Source organism: Lolium rigidum, chromosome 6 (assembly GCF_022539505.1).
Source record: "Lolium rigidum isolate FL_2022 chromosome 6, APGP_CSIRO_Lrig_0.1, whole genome shotgun sequence".
In the NCBI taxonomy this organism is placed as follows: Eukaryota; Viridiplantae; Streptophyta; class Magnoliopsida; order Poales; family Poaceae; genus Lolium; species Lolium rigidum.
Window position 1 is genome coordinate 70,108,510 of NC_061513.1, and position 12,405 is coordinate 70,120,914.

The following is a 12,405-nucleotide window of genomic DNA, read 5'->3' on the forward strand; positions in this document are numbered from 1 at the left end:
AGATCCAGTCCAGGCCGACGCCAGGTCCGGTCCGACCGGCCGTGCGGCCGGACCAATCGGTTCCAGACCCGGTCCGACAGGCTGCCACGCCGGATCAGCCCGGTCCAAACCGGACCATACGCTTGTGCCAACCGGGCCACTATCTAGGGGCTCTGGAGCCATCACCCGGTCAGGGCGCCGCATCCGGTTGAAGCCAAATGGGCCGGTCCCAGGCTCGGTCGACCGGCCCCCAGGCCGGCCGAGTCCGAGTCTGTCTCGACCAGATCTATTCTGGGTCGGTTATTTTCGTACTTTTTCGACCTGAGGTCGTCCCGGACGCCTATATAAGTGCCCAGGACGCCCCCAAAGTTGCTTTAGACCACGTTTAAGATAAACCCTAGTTCATAGTTGATTGCTTTGCAACTCTATTGAATCCCTACACCATATTGCATTGATTCGGTGTAATCTCTGAAAGTCTTGTGTGATCTGCTGTTCCATTGGGAATTAGACGGTTGCAACTTACCGCTTCGTGGTCGGCGGCTCCGTGCGCAAGTGTGTGGAGTTGCGAATATCTTGCAGGGTTGAGAGCTGTTGCATTGGCGACATGGACCAATCGAGAGATCTCGTTGCATCATACAAGTTATCATCCACTTCATCAAGTTATCTCCGCTGTGCTCGCCCCGTGATCATCATCACCACCGTTACTTACTGAGAAGATCGGGCCACCCCTCATCACTAACCGTTCATGGAAGCTTTTCTCATTCTGATAACTGCGACATCGAATTTCAGAAGATAGCTTCCAAGTTTGGAGTCAGGGAGGAGCTCAACGCAATCGAGGCAATTACTGATCACACGCAACCACCTGCAGATAATCGAAACGTCAGTCCCGACGAGTTCGATGTCGCAAAGGAAGCAAAGAAGCATCATATGCACCCCTCTGACCCGAAGAAAATAGTCAACACATTGGCAGACCTTACTACCGCATAGGAAAGCGCGCTCATCGAGTTCCTCCGTGAGAACTGGGAAATATTTGCATGGGAACCATCCGACATGCCAGGTATTCCCAGGGAACTCGTTGAGCACGCCTTTTATGTTGACCCAAAAGCCAAACCAGTGCAGCAAACAATGCATCGTTTTTCAGAACCAAAAAGAAACGCCATCGGCGAAGAAGTCAATCGGCTCTGAAAAGCTGGTTTTATTCGAGAGCTCAAGGAAGCCGAGTGGGTAGCCAACCTAGTCATGATCCCAAAGAAGGATACAACGGCTCTACGCAAGTGTATCGATTACGCAAGTCTCAACAAACATTGCCTGAAGGATCACTTCCCGTTGCCTCGCATCGATCAAATAGTCGACTCTACAATAGGTTGCGTTCGCCTCTCTTTTCTCGATGCATATTCAGGATACATTTAGATCAAGCTCAAAAAGGAAGATCAGGAATTAACCGCGTTCATAACTCCACATGGCGTTTACTGCTACAATGTAATGACCCTTGGGTTAAAGAACGCAGGTGCAACCTATCAGCGGTACATGCAAGCATGCCTTGGAGAACAGATTGGTCGTAATATCGAGGTTTACATTGATGACATCATCGTCAAAACCAGAAACGCGGCCACGCTCATCGATGATTTAAGGGAAACATTCAATAATCTTGATAGATACAAAATAAAGCTGAATCCCAAGAAATGTTTCTTCGGGGTACCAGGAGGCCAAGTACTCGGGTACTTTATTTCACACGAGGAATAGAAGCAAACCCCTTAAAGAGGAAAGTTGTTCTTGATATGGAGCCACCAAGAAGTCTAAAGAAAGTGTAGCAATTGGCTGGACGACTGGCAGCTCTTAGCAGGTTCATCGCAAAATTAGGAGCGAAGGCTTTACCGTTCTACCATCTGATTAAAAAATCTGAAAAATTCGAGTGGACGGCAGAAGCACAAGACGCCTTCGACAAACTGAAAACAGTCCTGTCAACCTCCCCGGTTCTTGTAACACCAAGGGACAAGGAGAAAATGCTACTTTACATAGATGCAACTGTTCAAGTCGTCAGCTTCGTCAAATATATGAAAAAGAAAGGAGGTAGAAATTTTTTGGGATTTATGGTTAAAGAAGAAAAAGAAGAAAACAGGGGTTCTGTTGAATTTCAAGTATTCAGTTTCACCAATAAGATACGGAGACTTGCTTCACATTTGGAATAACCTAAAAAAGATTTTTCATCGGAAAGAGGTGATACGTCTCCAACGTATCTATAATTTCTTATGTTCCCTGCTAGTTTTATGACAATACTTACATGTTTTATATACACTTTATATCATTTTATGCATATTCCGGGATTAACCTATTAACAAGATGCCGAAGCGCCAGTTCCTATTTTCTGCTGTTTTTGGTTTCAGAAATTCTACACAGGAAATATTCTCGGAATTGGACGAAACAAAAGCCCACGGCCCTATTTTCCACGGAGTGTTCCAGAACATCGAAGAAGAGTCGGAGATGGCCAGCAGGGGGGCCACCCCATAGGGCGGCGCGGCCCCACCTCCAGGCGCGCCGAGGTGTGGGGAGCCCACCTCGGGACTCCCCCGACGCTGCCTCTTCGCCTATATATTCCTTCGTATCGGAAAACCCTAGGACCGAGAGCCAAAATACGAGAAAAGTTCCAGAGACGCCGCCGCCGTCAACCCATCTCGGGGGGTTCTGAAGATCACCTCCGGCACCCTGCCGGCGAGGGGAATCATCACCGGAGGGCTCTACATCACCATGCCCGATGTGTGAGTAGTTCATCCTTGGACTATGGGTCCATAGCAGTAGCTAGATGGTTGTCTTCTCCTATTGTGCCATCATGTTTAGATCTTGTGAGCTGCCTATCATGATCAAGATCATCTTATTGTAATGCTACATGTTGTGTTTGTTGGGATCCGATGAATATGGAATACTATGTCAAGTTGATTATCGATCTATCATATATGTGTTGTTTATGATCTTGCATGCTCTCCGTTGCTAGTAGAGGCTCGGCCAAGTCGATATATGTAACTCCAAGAGGGAGTATTTATGCTAGATAGTGGGTTCATGCCTCCATTGAATCCGGGACAAGTGATGTGAAAGTTCTAAGGTTGTGGATGTGCTGTTGCCACTAGGGATAAAACATTAATGCTTTCTCTAAGGATATTTGTATTGTTTACATTACGCACAGTACTTAATGCAATTGTTTGTTGTTTGCAACTTAATACTGGAAGGGGTGCGGATGCTAACCCGAAGGTGGACTTTTTAGGCATAGATGCATGCTGGATGGCGGTCTATGTTCTTTGTGTAATGCCCTAAGTAAATCTCATAGTAGTCATCATGATATGTATGTGCGTTGTTATGCCCTCTCTGTTTGTCAATTGCCCAACTGTAATTTGTTCACCCAACATGTTATTTATCTTATTGGAGAGACACCACTAGTGATCTGTGGACCCCGGTCCATTCTTTTACATCTGAAATACAACCTACTGCAATCACTGTTCTCTTTGTTTTCTGCAAGCAAACATCATTCTCCACACCATACGTTTAATCCTTTGTTTTCAGCAAGCCGGTGAGATTGACAACCTCACTGTTAAGTTGGGGCAAAGTATTTTGATTGTGTTGTGGAGGTTCCACGTTGGCGCCGGAATCCCTGGTGTTGCGCCGCACTACACTCCTTCACCAACAACCTTCACGTGGCCTTCATCTCCTACTGGTTCGATAACCTTGGTTTCTTACTGAGGGGAAACTCGCTGTTGTACGCATCATACCTTCCTTTTGGGGTTCCCAACGGACGTGTGCTTTACCGTCACAAGCAGCTACTTTTCTGGCGCCGTTGCCGGGGAGATCAAGACACGCTGCAAGGGGAGTCTCTCACACCCAATCTCTTTACTTTGTTTATTTACTTGCTTTATTTTATTTCCTGTCTTGTTTGCTTTCTCTATATCAAAAATACAAAAAAATTGCTAAAATGAGTAGTCCTGAAGTTGAAGTTTGTTCGTTTAAGCAACAAGGGGGAGAAAGTTTTAAAGATGCTTGGTATAGAATTAGTGATGCTCATCATAGGTGCACTAAGAAACACTCCACTATTATCCTCCTTAGGAACTTTTACGTTGGTATCTCTAGCTGGAATATGTATGTTCTTGATACTCTTACAGGGGGTAATTTCCTAGGTACTCCTGCTTTAGAAGCTAGTTGCATTATTGAGAGTCTAGTTGGAATACCACCTGTTAATGAAGCTAAATTTGAAATCTCTCTTGAGGATGTCATGAAAAAGTTGGAGGCCATAGAGAGAAATCTTCCAAGTGTTGAGAGTAAATTGGGAATATTACTTGATAATACTGATAAACTTGATAAATCTCTAGGAGGAATTAATGAAAGAATTGCTGTCTTAGAAACTTGTGCTATCCATGATAATCAAACCCATAGGATTGGTGAACTTGAAGAAGCTATGAGAACCTTGGGTTCAACTTTTTCTTCTCTTAAGTTTAAGGAAAAAGCTTATGTGGGTAAGGAGCAAAAGTTCATGTATGTCCCTAAGATGCCTAAGCCAAAGAATCATTATGAGCAAAAAATTGATAAAACCCTTAGTACCACTATGGGAAATTTAGATAATGGAGCATCTAAGATACCCATTGCGACAAGTTGTGTTTTTAAGGAAAATCATGATGTTGATGCTTCTTCTCTTGATGTTACTTGATTTTCACTTTATGCGCCTAGCTGAAAGGCGTTAAAGAAAAGCGCTTATGGGAGACAACCCATTATTTTATTTCTGCAATTTTTGTTTTATATTTGAGTAAAGATGCTTGTTACTAATGTAGCAATACCTTTGTATCTTTACGTTATTGCATTGTTGTGCCAAGTAAAGTCTTTGATACAAAGTTGATACTAGATTTGGATTTCTGCGCAGGAACAGATTTTTAGCTGTCACGAATTTGAGTTGTTCTCTCTGTAGGAAATTCGTAAAATCTTGAAAAAATTCATGAGTAATCCTCAGATATGTACGCAACCTTCATTCAATTTGAGCTTATCCATCTGAGCATGTTAAGTGCCTCGAAAAAATTCGTCTTTACGGACTGTTCTGTTTTGACAGATTCTGCCTTTTATTTCGCATTGCCTCTTTTACTGTGTTTGAGTGGGTTTCTTTTCTCCATTAAATTTCAGTAACCTTGGGTAATGTCTAGAAGTGTTGGGAATGATTGTGTCCTTGCTGAACATGTGAATTTTTGATTATGCACTAACCCTCTAATGAGATTGTTTTGAGTCTGGTGTGGAGGAAGTTTTCAAGGATCAAGAGAGGAGGATGATATAATATGATCAAGAAGAGTGAAAAGTCTAAGCTTGGGGATGCCCCCGTGGTTCATCCCTGCATATTTCAAGAAGACTCAATCATCTAAGCTTGGGGATGCCCAAGGCATCCCCTTCTTCAGCAACAACTTATCAGGTCACCTCTAGTGAATCTATATTTTTATTCCGTCACATCTTATGTGCTTTACTTGGAGCGTCTGTGTGCTTTTATTATCGTTTTGTTATTTTCATTCTCTGAATAAAATCGGATCCTAACATCCTTGTGTGGGAGAGAGACACGCTCCGCTTTTTCATATGAACACCGGTGTTCTTCGTTTTACTTTTAATGTTCATGGCAAACGCTGAAAGCCGCTGCATTTATTGCTATTTGGTTGGAAACAGAAAATGCTTCATGTGGTAATTGGTATATTGTCTTGAATAATTTGATACTTGGCAATTGTTTTGAGCTCTCAAGTAGATCATGTTTAAGCGCTTGCATCATGTAGTTTAAACCTATTAGTGGAGAACTACCGTATAGCTTGTTGAAATTTGGTTTGCATGATTGGTCTCTCTAAGGTCTAGATATTTTATGGTAAAAGTGTTTGAGCAACAAGGAAGACAGTGTAGAGTCTTATAATGGTTGCAATATGTTCTTATGTAAGTTTTGCTATACCGGTTCATACTTGTGTTTGCTTCAAACAACCTTGCTAGCCAAAGCCTTGTACTGAGAGGGAATGCTTCTCGTGCATCCAAAACCTTGAGCCAAAACCTATGCCATTTGTGTCCACCATAACTACCTACTATGTGGTATTTTTCTGCCATTCCAAGTAAATACTTCATGTGCTACCTTTAAACAATTCAAAAGTTATTGTTCCTTACTTGTGTCAATGTTTTATAGGTCATGAGGAAGTATGTGGTGTTTTATCTTTCAAACTTGTTGGGCAGACTTTCACCAATGGACTAGTGGCACATCCGCTTATCCAATAATTTTGCAAAAAGTGCTGGCAACGGGGTTCCCAGTCCCAATTAATTAATTTTCATTAATAATTCTCTTCACATGTTTTGCCCTGATTCATCACTAAGCAACTTAATTTTGCAAATAGACACCCCTCCATGGTATGTGAAATGTTGGAAGGCACCCGAGGATTCGGTTAGCCATGGCTTGTGAAAGCAAAAGGTTGGGAGGAGTGTCATCCATAAATAAAACTAAAGTACATGTGGAAACAAAAGAGAAGAGGGATGATCTACCTTGCTGGTAGAGATAACGTCCTTCATGGGAGCCGCTCTTTGAAAGTCTGTTTGACGAGGGGGTTAGAGTTCCCACTACCATTCGTTGACAACAACAAACACCTCTCAAAACTTTACTTTTATGCTCTCTATATGATTTCAAAAATTGAAAAGCTCTAGCACATGAAAATTGAAAAGGGAGAATTAATGTTGATATTGCCAATATATTTTGTTATAAATGATGCATATATTTTCGTATTTCTAGATACTACTCATAGATGTACAACTTATTAACTTCGCATCGCATAAGATCACATTTCGTATACGTATTTATGTCTTGATATGCCTTGTAGCTAAATACCAAAAGGAGATTCTAAATTATTTATTGTTTTGCCATCAATAACAGGGATGGATGTTCATTTGTTATTGTGGTGATTAGTTCAAGTATGGCAGGAAAACCTTACTATGAATGTGTCCATGATAGATATCAAATGATATTTATGAATTTAGTGCATCTGGTGTATTCCAGATCGATCACATAGTAGTAGCTCGACTGATGGATTATTTTGATCTCCTATCTATAATTTTTCATCCCATATATGTGCACAGATGCTTAACTAACATAAACAAAGATGAATTGTACTAGATTGTATATAAGCTAACACTAAAGGTGCTAAGAGATAACTAGCTATGTCTTGGATATGACCACGACAGGTGCTACAGGGGGTACTAGTTTTTTTAGGGTTGGGGTGCCAGTTGAGAGGTGTAGATCAAGGGACATGTATCTATCTAAGGACCGAGATTGCACGAAGACTAGGGTTTAGCTAGGTTCATCTCATTAATCGATCAATTCATTTATTTTCATCGGCAAGCAACTCGAAACCTCAGCTCCATGTTGGGATAGAGTGCTCTGCAGATGATGCACATCCCCGGGCTAACCATGGCCCCGGTATCTCCCTTGCTAAGGATGGAGTTCGCCAAGAAGGTGGCAACGAAGCACATGGCAGGGTTCTGGATGGTGGCGGACTTCTTCCGCAGATAGTACGAGTTCATGTGTACAGAAATATATTGTCGAGCTTCTTGTGCCTCCTGGACAACCTCCTCAGTAATCTCGAACTCTCTCTAGTAGTGGAGAACCCGAAGAAACCACAAAATTCCTCAAAAGTAAGACAATGCGGCGTACCATTCAACTGAAAACTCAAAGTGGTGTCTCGCCCTAGGATGGTGAGGTTGTCGTGGAAGGTGGCGTGAAACTCGAGTGTGGCACGCTTGTACGTGTCATAGCTAAGTGACAAAAAGACCTCCATACCGGCGTTCCTCACCAACATGGTGAAGTTGTTGTTGAGGCCTTGGGAGGTAAGAAACTCCTCGTCGACCCACTTCTTTAGGAGTACTTTGCGGGTGGACAACCTCTTGTACTCCTTGTTGAAGTCGGTCTCGAGCACTTCTTTATCCTTCCGCGAGTCGGGGCGACTGCTCGAGCCACCAGCTCCACTACTCGAGTTCTTACGGAACATACCGCTAAAGCTCGTTGTGATGCAAAAAAATTCATAGAAAAAATGTAGGCATTAGGTTTCTATGGTATTGTACAACGATTACACGCACAAACTTTGAATTCGGACGTGTAGAGTCAACAAGAAATTTCAAAAACTATGAACTCATCTAGGTACCCAATACGAGAATTCAACCGTTCATTGCTGCAAATAGCACATGGATCAGATGAGAAACGTACCTATGTGAAGAATCCCCAACTCAGACGAACAAAATCGACGAAGAATCGATGATTCTAGGGGATTAGGGTTTGAGGTTTTGAGAGAGAGAAAGAAAGAATGGCTGGTTTCTGGATTTTCCCCAGCTAGCCCGACATCTTAACGAAGTCATTCAAGCGGTACAGGCGGACGGTATACGGGGCAAACCCGCTCGTACTAGTGGTCTCCACCGTTGGATGCGTCTGTTCATTCAGGATCACATAAAAGGATTGCTGAGATGCTCATTGTTTGTTTGTCTTGTAATTTTGGTATAGGATTGCTCCTATATCGTAAGGAGTACTTCTATATCATGGGGCAGGAGGTCCCCCATTGGCGTTCTCAATAATACTTGTATACTTACAATGAAAAGAACTTACCTGGGACCTAAGTTGAGTAGCATGATATTTAGGTACTTGTAATCAAGGGGCACGGGATTTTCGACTTGTGATTTGTCAAGCATACCCTCACATTAACTTTTAACCATTCATGATTATTATGATAGGCGCAATGAGAACTCAAAGCTAATGAGTACCATACTTTTTGGAAGGTTTATAAAACTTGTTAATCTTACTTCCTTCTTCGAAGGGCCTTTCTTTTACTTTTATGTTGTGTCTTCATCTTCTTGATTTATGCACCAATTAAGAGAGAAAAGTTGTCATTCTGAGTATACTATCCATAGTCCCAAGACTTATTAAGACTTATTGATTGATTCATGATTATGCTATCGCCTGTTCTTAAATTACCTGTATCTAGTCACACTTTGAACTATAAAGGTGTCCTGGCATTTATGTTTTTCTACTTCATAAAGGACACGCTGAGTACAACTTTGCTATGTTTTCTCTATTCTCATAACCAAACAGTTGCTTTCAATGCACAATTATTCATGATCCTTTGTTTGAGTTACTTCTCATGTTATAACATAGTTGCTAAGTTCTATAATTAGAATTATGTCTATCATACCTATGTTTAGAGTACTTTGATCTCAGCTTACAGTTCTTTACAATAGTTAGATCAAGATTGTGTTGGCTTCATGTCACCTCAAAAAATATTTTTGTTATCACTTACCTACTCGAGGAAGAGCAGGAGTTAAGCTTGGGGATGTTGATACGTCGCAAACATATCTATAATTTTTGATGCTCCATGCTTGTTTTACACAAATTCCAATATGTTTTATTTACACTTTGTTGCACTTTTATACATTTCCGGCAGTAACCTATTAACAAGATTCCACAATGCCATTTCCCTGTTTTCTGTTGTTTTTGTATTTCAGAAAATTTGTACAGGAAATATTTTCCGAATTGGACGAAACAAAAGCCGAATTCAATATTTTACCATAACGAAGACAGAGTCCAGAGGGGGGGGGCGAGGAGGGGCCACAAGGCGGCCAGACCACCCCATGGCGCGGCCAAGGGTGGGCCCGCACCAAGGGGTGGTGTGGGCCCCCAGGTGGCCACCGACCTCGCCCTTCCGCCTGTTTATTCACGATCTCGGGAAAACACTAAACACCCAAGCCTCCATCCACAAAAAGGTCCGTCGCGGACGCCATTGCAAACCCTAGGTCGGAAGGGTTCTGAAGCTCTTCCTGGCACCCTGCCGGAGAGGGAGATCGTCACCGGAGGCCTGTACATCGCCATGCTTGCCTCTGAAGTGATGCGTGAATAGTTCATCCCTGGACTATGGGTCCATAGCAGTAGCTAGATGGTTGTCTTGTCTAATTTGTGCCTCATGTTTAGATCTTGTGAGCTGCCTATCATGATCAAGATTATCGTTATGTAATGCTACATGTTGTACGTGTTTGTTTGGATCCGATGAATAGTAAATACTATGTTTAGATCGACTATATATTTGTCATATGTTATTTGTAATCTTGCATGCTCTCCATTGCTAGTAGATGATCTGGCCAAGTATGTACTTGTGTCTCCAAGAAGGAGTATTTATGCTTGATAGTGGGTTCATGCCTCTAATTTTCTGGAAGAGTGCCAGTAACTTCTAATATTTTAGATGTGATGTTGCGACTAGAGAGAAAATAACAATGTTTAATCAAAGGGCAATTCTATTGTTTACTTTACACACATTGCTTAATGCGATAATCTGTTGCTTGCAACTTAATACCGAAGGTGGATTATTAGTCATACATGCAGTTGGATGACGATGTATGTATTATGTTGTAATGCCCAAATGAATCTCATAGTAATCATCTTATCATGTATGGTCTTTGTTCTGTCAATTGCCCAGCTGTAATTTGTTCACCCAGCATGTTATTTATCTTTATGGAGAGACACCTCTAGTAAACTGTGGACCCCGGTCCTTTCTTTTACACTGATACAATCATCCTGTTCTTTTTACATACTGCCAGCACTATTCTCTTTTCATTTGACTGCAAGCAAACATCTCTTTCCACACTATACATTTAATCCTTTGTTTTCAGTAAAACTTGTGAGATTGACAACCTCACTGTAATGTTGGGGCAAATTATTTTGGTTGTGTTGTGTGCAGGTTCCACGCCCTGCCAATAGTCAGCTTGCAACACCTTCAGAAGTCACGCCTTTGTCCTACTGGGCGATTAAACCTTGATTTCTTATTGAGGGAAAACTTGCTACTGTGCTCATCATACCTTTCTCTTCTGGTTCCCCAACGGTGTGCAATTTGCGCTCATCACCGGAGAAGGGTGGGTTCATCATTTTCCTAAGCTCCGTCGAGCGCGACCTTTCGTTCCGCATCTCGCATTTCCTCTGGCGCCTCCTCGCCTTCTACAACATCCAAATCTTTGATATGGGGACACATATCCTTCAACAAATCAGCCTATTCGTGACCCTCTGTGAGTGCTATCGGGGATGCCCGCCATACTTTCCCCTCTAGATAGCGATCATCCATGAGTGAGTGTGACGCAAGAAGAGGAAGATCTCTCTAGTCATCGTCGATAGCATCACCTTGTAGGTGAATGTCGATGAATGGTTCGTCGACTTTGAGATGCCGAAGAAGGCGCGGACGGATTGGCAAAAGTTTTGGTTCTACATGAGGGAGGAGACCCCAACGAGATAGATCCCTAGCTAATTCAATTCCAATTCCATTGAGTTTTTTGTTGATTTCTAGGAACCTTAGACATAACAAGTAATCCAAATTTAATGCATTCAAACTGAAGGATATACGTATTACATGGATCAATCTTATTATTGGTAGCCTCTCTTGTCCTTCTTGCTAAAGACAATCTTTAACATGAACCTGAAAAGAAGACGACAATACAATAAAACTAGACAAATATGACAATGCAGGTATGCTCATACATATATGAGCTCAACATCTTATTCCCTTCTTTTATCTAGGAAACTTGGCTAGGCTTAGACTATGTCGTTGTTCTTGTCCTTCTTCTTGACGACCTCCTGAATGATAGCCCCGACAAAATCAAGCTTTATTATTTGGGCACAAATTCATCAGCACTGACCCTCAAGAACGCCTCCTGGGCATTATCACCAACTGATACTCCAACAATCTTCACATGAATTTCTCCCAAAGCACGAATCTTCTCAATTGCCTGCAAAATAAGACAAGAAGTACATTTTCAAGCAAATTATTCAAAAAAATAAATAGCTATTTATCCCTCATGGAAGTAACGGAAAACTAATACCTCAAGCCCAGGCATTACGGGCATGTCCTTGTGACAAAAAGAATATGTCAAACTTCTAGCCCTCGAGGAACAGTTGCACTTCTTCTTTCCCATTCTTAGCCGTAGTAATATCACAATCGAACTTACGCAGCATGGCGGAGAGAACCATGGTCTCAACATCCGAATCCTCAACAATAAGTGCCTTAACCGGGGATCCTTCGATGTAGGATGTCATGATCAGCTAAACAAACTGCAGAAATAATAAAGATATTAGTTATTTCTGATCCATGCAATACTAGTAAGGTGATTTTTATATGGTATTCTGAATAATAATAAACAAAAAATCATAAATAGTTCTAGCAACCTCAACTTGCTTGCTCATGAATGTTCCTCTAGCTACAGTACAAAGTATAGACTTTGACATTGGATTAAGGTGTTGCGGTCAGAAACCCACCGGCGGGCAGCGACGGGCAACACCGTAGAGCCGGGAATCTCCCAGGACAGCGGCTGGCCCTGGTCCCTCCGAGCGACGGCCCGCAAAGCCTTCGGCACGCACGTCCGATGCTGATGCAA

At 42.2% G+C, this 12,405-nt stretch overlaps 1 pseudogene; it reads right to left on the reverse strand.

Annotated features, from left to right (window-relative positions):
• Positions 1-11,566: 11,566 nt before the first annotated feature.
• Positions 11,567-12,067, reverse strand: LOC124662773 (annotated as a pseudogene).
• Positions 12,068-12,405: the final 338 nt, after the last annotated feature.